The sequence below is a fragment of the Mesocricetus auratus genome, unplaced genomic scaffold (genome assembly GCF_017639785.1).
Source record: "Mesocricetus auratus isolate SY011 unplaced genomic scaffold, BCM_Maur_2.0 Super-Scaffold_100020, whole genome shotgun sequence".
Classification (NCBI taxonomy): domain Eukaryota; kingdom Metazoa; phylum Chordata; class Mammalia; order Rodentia; family Cricetidae; genus Mesocricetus; species Mesocricetus auratus.
In genome coordinates this window covers 41,613,705-41,626,405 of record NW_024429201.1, presented here as the reverse complement: position 1 = coordinate 41,626,405, position 12,701 = coordinate 41,613,705, and the positions used below count along the sequence as shown (strand labels likewise).

The 12,701-nt window shown below is 39.2% G+C and overlaps 1 long non-coding RNA gene across 4 annotated transcripts; it reads left to right on the top strand.

The window, feature by feature from the left end:
• The first annotated feature begins 1,442 nt into the window (after positions 1-1,442).
• LOC121133201 lies at positions 1,443-12,203 on the top strand. Of its 4 annotated transcripts, none has more exons than XR_005869993.1 (5): positions 1,443-1,517; positions 4,392-4,484; positions 4,793-5,034; positions 5,500-5,666; positions 10,890-12,203. It is a non-coding gene; the product is annotated as an uncharacterized LOC121133201 (long non-coding RNA). The 4 variants fall into 4 exon arrangements; XR_005869990.1 differs by lacking the exon at positions 1,443-1,517 and adding an exon at positions 1,532-2,360 and having other exon boundaries at positions 3,077-4,484; XR_005869991.1 differs by lacking the exon at positions 1,443-1,517 and adding an exon at positions 1,530-2,360 and having other exon boundaries at positions 3,077-5,034.
• Positions 12,204-12,701: the final 498 nt, after the last annotated feature.

Sequence of the window (12,701 nt, the reverse complement as noted above, 5' to 3'; positions counted from 1 at the left end):
TATAATTTCAATAACTTGGAGTATGAAGGAGGCCTTAAAATAAACACAAAAATATATTTTAATACATTTCAAAACAGAAAAATGTGGAATTAAATCCAGGCTTTAGGAAAAACTGAGAATGTGTAAGAAGACAATCACCAAATAGAGAGGACAGTAGTTTTAATTACTAAAAATATGTATACAGTTTTATAAATAAAACATTAGTATCTCTGTAAACAGGTCTATAGAGATAAAACAGATTTCCAATGCCAAATCAAGAAAATACAGACACGCTAAAAATGAGTCAGTGATGAGTTTAAAGCTTTGGCCAAGATCTTTTCCAGAATATAGTTTTAGGTCTCGCAGTTTGCCATGTTCAACTCAATTCAGCTCGGCTCTGGCTAGAATAACTGATGTTTATTGAGTCCAGTATGAGTGGCCATATCCCAAGAACAGCTTTATCTTGCCTTGAATGATGCCATTTCATGATGGAAACAATTACATGAACGTTTTAATAGCCTCAGAATAAAGGAAACTCATAAATCAAGGTGTTAACCAAGTTCATTGGTGTGGATGTCAAGTAAGTGAGGGACAGCAATGTGGGGACGTCTGTGTTACAGTCTTCAGAGGGCAGACGACTGCACTCTTAGCTGTGTGCACTCTTGGCAGTGAGTGAGTGAGTTGCTGAACTAACACATTGAAAAGGTTCTTGCCAGCTTGTAGAATGTGTTAAGTCAGATACAAAAGAAGTAATGCTAAATGACTGCTGGGCAGGGGTAATGATAGATCAAATTAATTTTACCTCTTAATCTGCAACATCCTGACTCTCCACAATCAAGATATTCCGCCAGTCAGTGTACAGACTCTTCAACACAGGATACTTTTTTCAGGGATTTTTAATTTATCCCACGTCTCTTTAGTTTTTAATGAACAAATTAGAGAAACTTTCTGAGGCATTGGATACTTTTGTTCAAATCACTTCTGCAGACCTGAAAAGGATATAAAACTTCTGCATCTCTACCCACACTGCTCTCCTGATAGCACTATTCTACTCTGGGCCATCCTGGCCCATGGTCTGGTATGAACCCCTGCTGTGCTTAGACCTGGAGTCACTGTTGAAAGCTACTGACTTCAGATGCTATCACCTAACCTAATCCTTATGCTTCCAGCTCCTTCCCTGAGACCCACTGACAACTGTAATTCAAGAACTTGAACATGAAGTGAAAGGATTTTAAGGGTTCAACTGCCTTTTCAACTTCTGTTTACAAACTTCTCACAGTTCAACCATGAGAAAAAACACATGGCGTTTATCTTTCTATGTTTAGCTCATTATGTTTAACTTGGTAATCTCTAGTTCACCCATTTCCCCGTAAATGACAACTTCATTCTTCTCAGTAGCCAAGCAATAGTCTGTTGTGCAGATACACACATGCCGTATTTTCTTTGTTCATTAATCATGCCAACCTAGGCTGAATACATACCCTGGATCTTTCCTCACAGTCAGAACAGGCATCCAGGTCCAGTCAACCATGGTGGTGGTAAGTACATTGACTTAAGATTGCCCCCCCATATAGTCTACTCAGTTAGTATCAGATAAATAATTTTGAGTATGTATGAAATGTAAGAAGAGCCTTCCTGTTTCAAACATTTGCAGAACATTTTGAGTTGCTTTTCTTCCATTGTGACTCTTTACCCTCTTAAAACTTTGGAGGAATTCACTGCAAGTTCCCACACTTGAGGCTGTTCAGACCCAGCTTACACTGGTAGAGAAGAGGAAGGACTCCAGAGTCCCAAAGGGAGGCAGTCCTAGACAGCCAAGTGTGAGCAGGGAGCCTCCTCCATTCCCTTCTAAGGCAGAGGATGTCATGGGCACTCGGAATTGAGGTGGGGCCAGGGAGCAAACAGGCTGAAGGCACAGTCCTGGAGCCTGGCAAGGGCAACCACGTTTCCTGGATGCATGGCTGAGCTGTGTGTCTGAAAAGGGCAACAGAGCTGGCATTTATGGTATTTGGGATTTCCACAAAACTCTTTCCAAAGATGCCTGAATATTTCCTAGCAGGAGGAAAATCCAAAATGGTGTAGCATGGTAACTAAGAAACTGGAGTCTGAAGTCAAACAGAACTGGGTGTGAATTTCAACTCCACCCATTGTGAGCTGGGCGACCTTAGGCAGAGGCTTCATCCTGCCTGCAAACTGTTTTCTTTGTGCAAAGCTAGGCAAAATCAGAAACTAATCAAATAAAAGTATGTACACAATATCTGCATCATCATAACTACTGAATGAAGCCATGACTCGCATAGTCCAGTACATTTTGATGCAGAAGAGATTGCAAGCATGATCTGCACCAGGTCCTCTGAGTATACACCACAGCTGTTAGCTTGGTGAGTTTGTGGGGCTCCTAACAGTGGCAGTGGATGTGTCTCTGCTCTTTTGCCTGCTCTTAAGACTCTTTTCCTCCTATTGAGTTGTCTTGTCCAGTCTCAATACGAGGGCTTTCACCCTGTCTTGTTGTATCTTTCTTTGGCCTGTTTAGCTCTTGTCTCTTGGAGGCTTGTTCTTTTCTGGAGAGGACATGAAAGGGAGGGCCTTGGGGGAGGGGGAGGGACTGGAGGGAAGGGAGAAGGGAGGGAAGGAAAACTGGTCTGTATGAAAGAAGAATCTATTTTCAATAGAAAGAAGGAAGGGAGGGAGGGAAGGAGGAAGGAAGGAAGGAATTGCAAGGAGACTTAAATATCACAGTATTTCCCCAGAAAGAAGAGAGACTGGGCAAACCTGAGGCTAAGAACCAGTCCTCAGAGTCTTGGACCAACACCAGATAACTGTGATGCCTCTTTCCAGGCTGGGATGAGTCTTGAGGCCCTGCTGGATGAGGGAACCAGTTAGAGTGAGCAGGGAGGACTAGAATCCATATGCTCCATAGTCACTTCCAAAACCAAGGATTTTCAGAGTTAGTGCTTCACTAGATTCCTAGAGTATATCTGAGAATATTTCCGTTCCAGGAGGCAGAAACTAAGCCATGTGTCTTAACCCACTGAACTTTAGGCTGCAGTGAGGGAGAGAGAGGGGAAATAATTGTCTTGATTCCATCTTAATAAAGCCCAGCACTCCTGGATTAATCCAAGACTGGTCCAGATTTCTGCTGGAGAAATTTGGGCCCCCTACTTTGTAATCAGGACAATGAAACCAGATATAGGATGGCTTCTGGACAATCACCATTAAAAAGATACTTCCATGTCTTATGAAGTGAGTATATCCTTGCCACACCTATCTGCAGAAAAGGCTCAGGCACCACCAGATAGTGAGTTCTGTTACAGAATGGGATATGCTGTCCTTTTACTATGCCCATGGGATAACCAAATGGGCACCACAGGCTTGGAACTCGATCAGTATGTACTGAATTGAGTTATTTCTCATTTGCAGGGGATGACACAGTTCAGTGGTAGACAGCTTGCTTAAAATATGCAAGGGTCTGACTTGCATTCTCAACACTAAAAGGAAAGGAGAGAGGGAGGGAGGGAGAGAGGCCTGGTGGGAAGGAGAGAGAAGGTGGGAGGAAAAGAAACAATAAAAAGTGCTAAGAAGTAGGACTTTAGCTGTATTCTGTCTCTAGTTCGTCACTGACTAGTTCGTCACTGCCCACATGGCCCACAAAGGCCAACTGAAGTCAGAAGTAATCCCAGGCAACCTTCTAGCCTGGCTTCTTCCTCCTGCTTCCCTGAGGTCAGCCTAGCTTACCAGGAGCACTTGGAGAGTAGACCTTGGGAGAACTGGGAACTTGGAGATTATTCTTGACACTGCTAGCTGCCTGTGTAGAATAATCTTTTTATGTGCTGGGAAGATGTCAATCTGATTAGTTTAATAAAAAGCTGAACAGCCAATAGCCAGGCAGGATTTCCAGACACAGAGGAGGCAGGGAAGAAGGAGGGCGGCATTTCCAGCTGGATGGAGAAGACGCAACACCAGCCTCACAAACTACAGGTGACCAAGCCACAATCAAAGGTGTGTAGCACCGTGCCTGGCTATCTCATTTATTTTAGCTGTGTGTATAGGGAGCAGATGTGTACTCTACTTTTATCTTGCCAAAGGAAACTTGATTTATTCAGGTGGATACACTCACATTTAAAAATATTATCTTACAAAAATGTTTGATATCTCCATTATCATGATTTTATGTATACGCATGTTAAACTTGATCAAATGACATATGTTCTGTGCAATTTATTGCATGTAAATTACACTGTGTTAAGGAGGAAACATGGAGGCACTACTCTTCTAGACTTCCTGGTGGCCTATTTCTTACCAAAGAGATATGAGCATAAGCCTACTAAACAGGCAAGCTGTATTGCTAAAAAGGGGGGGTGGCATTCTTGGCTGATTTAAACCTCTTAACATTTTGAATTTCTCTGTCTTAGAGATGGAAGAGCCATTCTGAAAGAATGAAGACAAAACCAAACTAAAGCTAATGAAACAGAAAGTTCAAAGGGACCCTATACCAGCACTGACCTGTATCCTAACTTTTTATTTTATAGAGAGAGCTCAAATTTAGCTATTTGATTTGCCTTGTATATTATGGTTTCTTTATATGTTGCAGCTTTGCAATCACTCACTGAATACCATAAAGTGAGCGACACCACTCTACTGATAGTCTTTGGTTGTAAAGTAAGTAAAACAAAAACTCTCTCCATTCTGTTCCCACAATGGCTTCCCATGAAGACTTGCTTCCATGCCTACCAGGTTCATTTACTGCCCTTCATAGAAGCAGCACAACTTAAAATTAAATGCTGTTTTCTTAACTTGATATTCTTACTTCCAGAAGCACTGGAGTCCCTAGATTTCACCATGTGTGCAGTCCACAGGTAGCCAGTGGAAGCCGGAGAAGAAAATTTGAACACCCTGAGCATTACCAAGTTCTGCTGGCATACCCACTTCTAAAGCAAAAAAGAAAACACTCGATAAGATGCCTGCCTACTACTGAGTTTACTTCATGCCTGAGCTCTCACTGTTAAAAACTGATGAATAAATTATCATCTGTGAAGAATATATCTGTTTGTAAAGGTTTGTTTGTTACATTACATCATGTTACATTTGAAACTTTAAAATTGTGATTCCAGTTTTCACAGACTCCAAAGCATGAATTTCTGCTTTATTATTTGTAACAAATATATATGTAAATTCGCTATATTGCATCATAGCAGAAATTGTGAAGGCTAATCACTATGTCCTGACATACTATGTGACAGTTAAATTCCTAAGTTATTGACTAAAATATTTCATTTCCAGACCTACTTTTTATGAATTACCAGAATACAATTAAAAGTCATTAAATGTTCTGGTTCAACCATCTGTCAGAAAGGCAGATATTATATTTGCCATCTGTCCAGCTTTCAGGTATGACAAATATTGATGAGAAAAATTCAATCAATATGGGCCTCAGGTCAGCCTACTTGGAAGAGCTAGCCAGAATTAAGCACTCTTCAAATCAATTTTTGTTTATTGATTTTATTTTCTGAAATATTTCAGAAACACAGAAAGCAAAATAAACAGAAAGAAACCAAATGCTGTTCCAGTCTCACTGCTCCATTTTACTCACTTTTAATACAAGATTCTAGATTCAACTGCAGTTGGAATCTCCATGTCTCCTCTCTTTTCCACGTGTCTTCAGCTTTTATAGACATCTCCGTGTAAAGGTACATTAGTTTATTCTACTTACATGCACAAATTAGCATGCAGTAATATTTTTGTTTTTAAATTTCATACATTTGTTATCATATGTAAATATAATGATCAATTTGCTTAAATCTTAACGCATTTTGGGAGGTTGCATGGGAGGGAGGACACAAAGGGACAGGGAGATGAATGGAATTGAGATGTATGATATGCAAGCCACAAAGAATCAATAACAAGTGTAGATAAATAAATATCTGCACACATATGTGTGTTTCTCTAAAACATACTACATTTTACTTATATTGCTATGTAATTTTGTATCTTTTTACGAAAGTCCTCTAGAAATTCTGAAAAGAATTTCATTAAATTTCTCGATTTAAGAAAATTTATTTGTATGCATTTTTCCCATGAACATAGTACGTGTTCTAGTTTGTTTCTGTTGCTATAATAAACACCGTGACCAAAGCCACTTAGAGGAGAAAGGTTTGGTTTGGCTTACACTTCCACCACTGAGGAAAATCAAGTGCAGAATGCCAACAGAGCCGGGGCAAGAACTGTAGAAGCCTACTAACTTGGTTTCTCTGACTTACTCCCCAACCATCTACGTAGCCGGCTTCATCCCAACTCAGGATCTCCTGACAATGCACGGTTCTTCCCACAGTGCCACCATCCTACGGCAATTAGCGATCAAGAAAATGCTCCATAGACATGTCCACAGGGTAGTCTAGTGGAGGTCACCCCACAGTTAAGGCTCCTTCGGATAACTCTGCTCTGTGTCAAGTGGGAAGTTGAAGCTAACTAGGATAGAGTGCCTCTCCAATTTCTTGAGGATTACCTCTTTATGCCTTTAAATAAAATTTCATAACTGCACACACACAAAGAAGGCTTTTATGAGACTCTTTTGCTGGCCCGTTTATGTCAGCTGTATAGTCATTTGAGAAGAGAAACCCTCATGAAGAAAATTCCTCCTCTTCATTGGCCCGTGGTCAACCCTAGGTTGCATTTTCTTGATTGATGATCGCTGTGGGAGCTCACTGTGGATAATTTAATCCCTGTCCTGGTGCTCTCGGGTGCTATAAGAAAGCAGACTGGGCAAGCCATGGGGAGCAAGTCAGTAAAGAGCACTGTTGGGAGCCTTGCAGCCTAGTTTCAGATCAATTTATGAACCGTGGCCCAACGAATCTCCAGAGGCAAAGCCAGTAGGCAAGGACCTTGGGACAACACGGAACACTACTGAGACTGTGCAACCTGCATACTCTCTTCTCTCTCATAATGATGATTCTCTTGGTTTTAGTTTCACTCTTTCAGTCACACATGGGACAGATGTAATCATTCCTGGAAATCCTGTTTTTTTTTTCTCCAGTATTTCCCCCTAAAATTCTTTGGGGAATGATGCTTCTTAGGTTTCTTCTAGTGTGGGGGCCCTTTTGTAGCACAAGGGGACAGTTGGCGAAATACAAGCTAACCCTATGCAGGCAGTTCATGACAGATAACCCCTATTTCTGTAAACATCCTTTGTTAAGTTTTGAACAATATTGTTGTTCATGAGAATGTGTGCATATTTTTTTATCACGTTTTAGCTTTGTAAAGACAAGATGTACCTGGTTTGATATCTAGCCAAGCTGGCCGAATGCTGAGTGTTGTCTTTGGTTTAAAAGTTGTTTTGAAGCTGGAAAGTATTGACAGATGCCTTTAACCCCAGCACCTTGGAGGTAGAGGCAGGTGAATCTATGTGAGTTCAAGGAGGAAAAAAATAGTTGTTTTGATGTAAAAGTTGGGAAAAAACATATTTGACCTATTTGTTTTTGCTGGAAGTTAACGCTGAAGGATGGGAGGAAATATGCTTGTTTTTGAAATACAAAGATGGCTTCAGCTATTTGGGGCTGGCTACTTTTATGAAACTCATCTGGTGGTAGGAAAATTATCCTTCCACTGATGGCCCTTCCCCATCTCAGGACCTGAACCCTGGCTGCAGAGGGACTGCTGCACAGCTCCCCTCCATGGCTTCTGCATCAGCTCCTGCCTTCGGGTTCCTGCCTCGAGTTTCTGCCCTGACTTCCTGGGATAGTAGAAATTAGACTGTCAAATTAAACAAGTCCTTTCCTTCCCAAGTTGCTTGGGAAGCACTCCACTCCCAGTTTCCTGCTTTCTCTTCCTGGCTCTGTGTCTCTGTCTCTCTCTCTTCTCTCTCTCTCTGTGTCACTCTCTCTCACTTTCTGTCTCTCTCTGTGTCTCTATCTCTGTCTGTGTGTGAGAGAGAGACAGCCCCTCCATCTTTCTTCCTGTCTCCTGATTTGTTGTTCCTTTCAATTATACCATTTTAAACATTATTACCTTTATACAAGATTGAGCTGTGGATATAAGATCTAGTAAGTTTTCAATATTGAATTTGCTTGTTAATTTGGTATCTAATAATCTAACTAAATATTGTAAATTATAATGATTCTTTTATCTACAGTTTTTTTAGGCTTTCTAAATGTCCTTGTCCAAGGGTTCCCATGGCTTATCTTTCAATTATGCTGATAAATCAGAGCAATGCTGTCTCTTTCTAATTTAGTATTTCTAGTTTAGTATTTGTTTTGGATATCTTGTTTTCCTAGGCATGAGTTAAAAGCCAAAGTAAGCTACACTGTGAGTTCAAAAGAACAGTAATTTTATACAACTAAATTAGATAACATTGCTAGGGCAGACACATCCCCTGCTCACTCTCTCATTACATATGACATAACCTGATGATATCTGTTCTGACACCTAGTGTGAAAATAAGATACATGTTAGTGGCTGTAATATCTAAATTACTGGATCACACCAAAGTTTTATGTATAATTATATTATTTGTTTAATGGTTTTAATTCAAGTTTAATCATTTTCATACAACAATGAAAATGAAAAACATTAAAATATTACCCAATGTCATTATGAATATGTTGCTGTATAGTGATTTTTTTGCAATATACTGATTTAAACAACTTAACTGAATTACATTTTATTTATTTTTATGTATATAAGAGTTTTGCCTGCTCATTCATATGTATATCATGTAGATGCAGAAGAAGGTTTGAAGCCCATGGAATTGAAATTACTTATGATAGCAAGTCACCAAGTGAGTGCTAGAAATTGAACACATATCCTCTACAGGAACAAGAAATGTTCTTCACTGCTTGACCATCTCTCTAGCACTCTGAACTATAGTTTATATGTTATTTCCCTTTCCTTGGGAGATTCCCCCATCCCTTACTACCTACCTAACTTCTGTGGGTGTTTTAAATGAAACACACACATCTAAAGCTTTTAAAGCTAGCATAAGAGAAAATGTTTATGTCGCTTCAGCTGCGCGGCCTGTGTCCAAGAACGTGCGGAGGGTGTCAGGGATTGACAACACAGAGACTCGTTCAACGATGTAAAGAAAACTTTAAGCAGGCCCCAAAAAGGTTCAAGAAAACTTCCTAAGAAAGGCTCCCTCCAGAGAAGCTTCTGCTCTCTCCTCTACCCTGGCTGGTTCTGCTCTGACACCAAAAACTGATCTGGGCGTGGCAGAAGAGTCTTTGGACAAGGTCGAGGTCAGGGCGGTTTCCGTTGGCAGCCTTTTCCAGGAACTTATTGCCCCGGGCATTGTATTGTTTTTAGTAAGCATGTTTTTAGTAAACATTGTCTTACAGCTGCCTACTCCCAGGCTGAAGGGGAAGTGGGTCTCTGCTCAAGGTCTGGTGTCCCCACATGTTTAGATTCTTGGGCCTTGGTTATCTCACTCAAGATGATGTTTCTAGCTCCATCCATTTATCTGCAATTTTTAAACTTTAATTTTTAAATAGCTTCATAATATTCCATTCTATAAATCTGCATTTGTATTTTACATCCATCTAGTCTATTTTTGATGTCTGGCTATTACTAATAGAGCAGCAGTGAACATGGATGTGCAACTTCTCTGTATTAAGATGTGTAATTCTTTGGGTATATGGCCTGGAGGGGTACAGGCGAATCTTGAGACAGATCAGTTTTCAGTTTTGGGGGAACCACCACACTTGATTTCCATAGTGGTTACACTAGTTTACACTCCCGCTAGCAGTGAGTAAACGTTCCCTTCCCCACATTTCACCAGTATGTGTTGTCATTTCTTCAGTTGATCTTGGCTCTTCTGACTTGGGTAAGAAAATCTCAAAGTCGTTTTTAACTGGCATTTCCCTAATGGCTGAGGATATTGAACACTTTTGGGTTTCTCAGTCATTTGTGATTTTTAAACTAGGTTACTTGTTTTTTGCTGTTCAGGTTTTTAATTTGTAGCTCCTTATACATTCCCAATACTAACCTGTTGGATGTATAATTGGTAGCCTACTGCTTTGCTCAAACAATGATGTCCTTTGCTGCACAGAAGCTTTTGTCTTTATGAGGTTCCAATCTTCATTTGTCTTTGGTATAAAAATTAAGTAATGTCTGTGTTACATGAAAATTTATGTATAAAATGTCAAGAAACTGACACTTTTAGAAGGGCATGGCACCACCTTCCCTTCCCGCCAGCAAGGTTCCTCCAATGCTCTAAGCACTTCTCATTACTCTTGGAATTATAATAATTTTAGTAAATGTGGATTATCTCATAGTTTAAATTTTCATCTTCCTGGTGGTTACTGATGCTGTGTTTTCAATTGCCATTTGTGTTTTTATTTGAAGAAATGTCTGTACTTATCATTGCTCATTTTTGAAAGTGGAGTTGTGTTTTTGTTAAGGTATTGTAAGGGTTCTTTACAGAACATAGATACAAACACATGTTTTCTATGTGACTCATATAGTCTCCCAGCTTCTAGCCTGCCCTTTAACCTTCCTGATAATATACTTTGAAGCAAAAGCTTTTAATCTTAGTGAAAACTTTGTTGTCCTGAAGATAAACTGTCTCTTTAATTTTTATGCTTTTGGAATAATATATAATAAATCATTGCCCACCAAAATTGATAACAATTTACTTCTTTTTAATGCTAAGAGTCTTATTAGCATAATTATTTATATTGGTGTAAACACACTGAGAATGCAATGTAAAGTGATATACAAGGAGACAGTTTTAATTGGTGTTACAGATATTATATTTATGGGGGCTGCTTGTAAACATTAACATTAACTATCAAAATTTGATAAAGAAAGGAGGATACTAATAAAGACAGACCTGCAAAGTCCTGGTGGATGTAAAAAGACCTTGGCTATGGGGAGGTATGGGAATTCATGAGCTATTGTCACAGGACTGTGTCTCTGTCTAGGGCTACCTGGGGGACACCCAGGGCAACTTCTGAAGCTTCTGACAAGAAGAAAGAAGTCAGACGCTGAGTCTACACAGACTTCTTCCACATACGCTTGGCTGTGCCTTTGTCTCTGTGAGAAGTGAACACCTATCCTCCTCCAACTGGTTGAGAAGTTTCAGTGCCAAAACGTGTCTGTCTATCATTATTCCTGATAAATCGCAGCCGTTCCATCTCAGATCCAATGGCTAAACAGTGAGGGTCACCAAATTAGCCATTCTCCATGTCCAGAGGGGAGAGAGACTAGAAAATGGTTTAATAACAGAAGAAAGTTGGTGAGGTTTAAAAACAACTGTTGAAATTCAATCAAAGAAACTTCCCAAGAGAAACAAATTATTAAATATTACCACAGAGATTGGAAAGCCTGTTTTTCCTTTCAGCTCCCACATTTTATGAAAAAGAAATGTCTCCCAATTCAGATAACAGTTTCACTGAGTGAAAACTAGGGCACACTGAACTGACCCATTTTTTCCTTCTTTCAAAACACAATACAGAGCAGCCATATAAAATGCTTACTATGAACAATTTGATGCAGTGAACTATTCATTCAATAAATTTCAGACCCTGTGCAACTTTAAAAAGAAAACAACTAATTCTACAAGGCAACACGCCCACATCCCAGTACTGCCGTGGTTACAATGCAGGACAGGACCACTGCTTGCATCTGCATCTCTACATTCCCTCAAGCTTCAGCATCTTTTTGCTGCTGCCATTGTTATGAAAATCAAATCTCCTTCCCAATGAACACTAATCAAACTAAGTTATTTGTATCAGTTACTTGTCTCAGTGCTGTGATAAAACACCTTGACAAAACAAGTTGGAAAAGGGTCTGATTTGGGTCACAGTTCCATTGTTCAATCCGTGATGAGAGAGAAGTGATAGCGATAATATTGCATCTGCAATCGGAAAACAGAATGAAGAATGTGATGATCTGGTGTAAAACAGATGTCTGTAAGGCCTTGAAGGATAATGAAAAAAGTATCCTTTTATACAGCGTCCCTTATATAACAACATAGAAGTAATCCTAAAATGTTATTTGACTTCTGCCCATACACCTGTTTGTCTCTATGGTCTACAGAAATCATCAACTATATTCTCCGTAGAATTTTTTGCAATGTCATTCACTCTCAAATGATTGATTTGATAGATTTTTTAAACCTAAATTTACATCTTTTCAACCCTAAATTATATGGTGGTACAAAATAATTGTTTCAAAGCATAGACAACAAATCAGACAAAAACTTTCATTACACAAAAGAAATTGGTAAATCGAGAATAGAGCTTGAATTTCCAAATGGCTTTTGTCAATTACTTCATATATTTTGAGGTATTATTATTTGATTCTTAATTTTGAAATTTTCTAAATATAAGATTTGGTTTATTTTTATTTATGTGTGAATGTATGTGTATACATGTGCATGTGTGTATAAATATATGCTCATGTGTGCAGATGCATACAAAGAACAGATGAGAGCAGTGGATTTTGTAGAGTTGTGGGTGACTGTGAGCTGTCTGCCACGGGTGCTGGGAACTGAGTACAGGTCCACTAGAAGAGCATGAAGTATGTTAACTATTAAGCCATACCTCTAGTTTCAAACCTTTTTTATTTTGATATAATTTTATCAACTTGTTCTTAAGCTAATATACCAGATAGATTTGAAGTCATGAGCTATTATCAACTTTGTAAACATGACACATTAAATTTACTGAACATTATATCACTTAAAATAGTCATTTCTTCCTTTATCAAGGATTTTCATATGGAAACACATC